Below are 4,198 nucleotides of genomic sequence, written 5' to 3'. Positions count from 1 at the left end.
AGAACACAATGTATTACCTTCAAAGTACTAGATGAAAAAAATAAAACCAACCTAGAATTTTATACTCAGAAAAAAAAATAGCCTTCAATACTGCAGGTAATGTGAAAGTATTTCTAGACAAATAAAACAGATTCTATTTTGGCTGGGAACAGTGAACTTTATTGATGGTATTGCCTAAGGCAGGGCTCCCTAAGCCCCTCTCCTCTTCAGGGGGTCTAGGATGGAAACTGGAGGTCAGGACATTCTCAGTGTGTTGGGGGATCAATTTTGAGCAAGGACTCCCCAGCAGCTGAAGTTCTCTCTTCCTGTCACTGGGGCTGATGGTCCGGGGGCTCTTACTCCTTGGAGTCCATGTTGATCACAAGGTCCACCACCCTGTTGCTGTAGCCATATTCATTGTCATACCAGGAAATGAGCTTGAGAAAGTGGTTGTTGAGGGAAATGTCTGCCCTGGCATCAAAGGTGGAGAAGTGGGTGTCACTGTTAAAATTGCAAGAAACAATGTGGTTCTTGGTATAGCCCATGATGCCCTTGAGGGGGCCCTCTGATGCCTGCTTCACTACCTTTTTGATGTCATCATATTTGGCAGCTTTATCCAGACTGCAGGTAAGACCTACAATTCACACATTGTGGGTGGAGACATCAAAGGCAATGACAGTGGACTTCCCATTCAGCTCAGGGATGACCTAGCCCACAGCCTTGACAGTGCCAGTGGAAGCAGGGATGATGTTCTGGGCAGTCCCTCAGCCATCACACCACAGCTTGCCAGTGGGCCCACCCATGGTCTTCTGGCTTGCAGTGATGGCATGTACCATGGTCATGAGTCCCTCCACAATGCCAAAGTTATCATGGATGACCTTGGCCAGGGAGCCAAGCAGTTGGTGGTGCAGGAGGTATTGCTGACAATCTTCATGGAATTGTTATACTTGTCATGGTTCACACCCATCACAAATATGAGGGCATCCGCAGAAGGGGCAGAGATGATGACCCTCTTGGCTTCTCCTTTCAAGTGAGCCCCAGCCTTCTCCATGGTAGTGAAGACATCAGTGGACTCCACAACATATTCAACACCAGCATCACCCCATTTGATGTTGGTGGGATCTCATTCCTGGAATTTGGAGATGGACTTTCCATTGATGACAAGCTTCCCGTTTTCAGCCTAGACTGTGCCTTTGAATTTGCCATGAGTAGAATCATACTGGAACATGTAGACCATGTAGTTGAGGTCAATGAAAGCGTCACTGATGGCGACAACATCCACTTTGCCAGAGTAAAAGGCAGCCCTGGTGACCAGGTACCCAATACAGCCAAATCCGTTCACTCTGATCTTCATCATATCTCAGGGTTGAGGTTGTCACTGTGCAAGAAGACACAGCTGCCTGTTGAACAGGAAGAGCAGAGAACCAAATAAAACAGATTTTGTAGACAGTATACTCACACCCCCCAAAAAAATTCCCAAAGAGTATTATTCACACAAAAGGAAGTGATCCCAGATCCCCAGATCAATAAACAGAAATTTAAGAAAGAATAAAAATAAATTAAATGGTTAAATATATGGATATATCTAAATTGATATTGACTATATAAAACAATAATAATACTAAGTGTGAACTTTAAGATCTACATAGAATTAAAATAAATAATATCAATAATACAAATGTGGGAGAGGTAATTGGAATTATATTATTATAAGTATTAAAAGTATTATAAGGTCCTATCAATGAGAAGTGGACAAATACTAAATCATATTAGAGTTTGCATTATGTATAATGTAATCTCTAACATTAACTACTAAAAGAATAGTAAAAATGTATATACATAGCAAGTGATTAGAGAGTGAAGTGGAATAATAAAAGTATTTGATTGATTCAAAATAAATCAAAATGGAAGGAAAAGTTCATAGAAAAGGTTGAATAAGTGTGAAACAAATGGAAGTAATTATATTAATTGCCAAAGAACTAGACACTCTAATAAAAGAATGGCAGAGAAATCCCGTTGCTAAATATGGGTAGCTGTTGTATGTGGAATCTAAAGAACAAAATAAAGTGGCAAAAAAATTGAAACCAGCTCATAGACACAGAGAATAGACTGATGTTTGCCAGAGGGGAGGGGCTTGGGGGAGTGTGTGAAAAAGGTGAAGGAATTAAGAAGTACACGTTGGTCGTTACAGAATAATCATGGAGATGTAAAGCAGAGCATAGGGAATATGGTCAATCATATTGTAATAACTCTGCACGGTGCCAGGTGGATCCTAGAAATATTGGGGGGAATACTTTGTAAAGTATATGATTGTCTAATCACTGTCTGAACACCTGAAACTAATACAAAACTGTAATTGAAAAATAAAATTTAAAAAATGATTCACTGAGCTAGAGGTGACCTGAGAGATGAGTCTAGAAAAGAGGTCCCCAAACTTTATGGTATCAGGAATTGTTTTGTGGAAGATAATTTTTCCATGGCCTGGGGTTGGAGAGCTTGTTTCAGGATGATTCAAGTGCACTACATTCAAGCTTACCTCCCGCTGTGTGCCTGGTTCCTAATAGGCCAAGACCAGTACAGGGCTCCAGGCTGAGGGTTCTCACCTATAAGTGGAACCTGATCAACAAAATGAACAAGCGAGCAAAATAAAACCAGAGACATGGAAATAAAGAACAAACTGACAGTAACCAGAGCGGAGGGGGTAGGGGGATAATGCAAAAAAGAGGGGGGTTTGTCAAGGAACATATATAAACAACCTATGGACGAAGACAACAGGGTCAGGGGATGATTGAATGTGGGAGGTGAAATTTGTAGGTCAAGGGAGAGCAATTGAGGAAAATAGGGACAACTGTAATTGCACAACAATAAAAATTTAAAAAATAAAGATTTCAAAGTGCAAAAAATAATAATTGTTTGTTATCAGCTTTCACTAATCTTTACTCTTAACATTTCATTCCAACCACTTGCCCCCACTTATCTTTATACTATCTGGATTATTCAAGATTGGGTACTGGCTAGTACTCAAGTAGGCATGGTATAAAAAACTTACAAGACTTTTAAAACTTATAAAACTTAAAAGGCTTTTTTATTATTTTTATATTCTTTTTTCCCTGACTTATCTTTTATTTATTTATTTTTTGTGCATTTTTTATTGTTATTCAATTACAACTGTCTGCATTTTCTCTTTTTAAATTTTTTTATTGTTATTCAATTACAGTTGTATGCCTTTTTTCCCCATCCCTCCACCCCACCACAGCTGAACCCACCTCCCTCCCCCACCTCCACCCTCCCCCTTGATTTTGTCCATGTGTCCTTTCTCTTTTGTTGTTGATGTTTTTTTTTTTTTGTTGTTGTTGTTGTTCTATGTACTTCTATTCTGAATATTTTTCCTTGATCATTTACTTTCTACAAAATTCCTGGGTTCTGATGGTGTTAGAATTATACATTGTCCACTGTGGTTGGAATGGAGGGGGCATGCTCCAGAGTGCTGAATCTTTTATTTTTAATTGAGGTGAAATTGGTATATAGTATTATATGTTTCAGGTGTACAACATTGTGATTCAATATCTGTATGCACTACCAAGTATTCACCACCGATAATATAATTTGCACTTTTTATCATACAAATGGTCACCTTTACTCATTTTGCTCCCCCAGCCCCCTTGCGCTTTGGTAATCACCAATCTGTTCTTTTTATCTATGAGTTTGTTTTATTTTCCTTGTTCAGTTTTTTGTTGTTTTAGATTCCACATATGAATTAAATCATATGGCATTTGTCTTTCTTTGTCTGACCTTTTACTTAGCATCATACCCTCCAGACTCATCCATGTTGTTGCAAATGGCAATATTTCATTGTCTTTTTTTATGGGTGAGAAGTATTCCATTTATATGTAGTAATAGTCCTCTAACAGGAGTCATATGATATATCATTGTGGCTTTGGTTTGCAATTCCCTAAAAATGAGTGATATTAAGCATATTTTTATATGTCTGTTGGCTATCTGTATGTTTTCTTTGAAAAATGTATATTTTGAACCTCTGAGCATTTTTAATAGGGTCATTTTTTTGTTGTTGTTATTGAGTTGTATGAGCAGAGGGCTGAATCTTAAAGACTACATTCACTCTAGAGGTGGGGCAGATACTAGGAGATTAACTCAGAAGAAAACTAACATTTATTGATTGCCTACAATCTACAGGATGCTTTGCAAATATTTCAAACTG

At 38.3% G+C, this 4,198-nt stretch overlaps 1 pseudogene; it reads right to left on the bottom strand.

The window, feature by feature from the left end:
* Positions 1–335: 335 nt before the first annotated feature.
* LOC112321330 (glyceraldehyde-3-phosphate dehydrogenase-like) lies at positions 336–1,336 on the bottom strand (annotated as a pseudogene).
* Between the last annotated feature and the right edge of the window lie 2,862 nt (positions 1,337–4,198).

The sequence above is a fragment of the Desmodus rotundus genome, chromosome X, assembly GCF_022682495.2.
Source record: "Desmodus rotundus isolate HL8 chromosome X, HLdesRot8A.1, whole genome shotgun sequence".
NCBI lineage: Eukaryota > Metazoa > Chordata > Mammalia > Chiroptera > Phyllostomidae > Desmodus > Desmodus rotundus.
The sequence above is the reverse complement of the archived record's forward strand: the minus strand, read 5'-3'. Positions and strand labels throughout refer to the sequence as shown.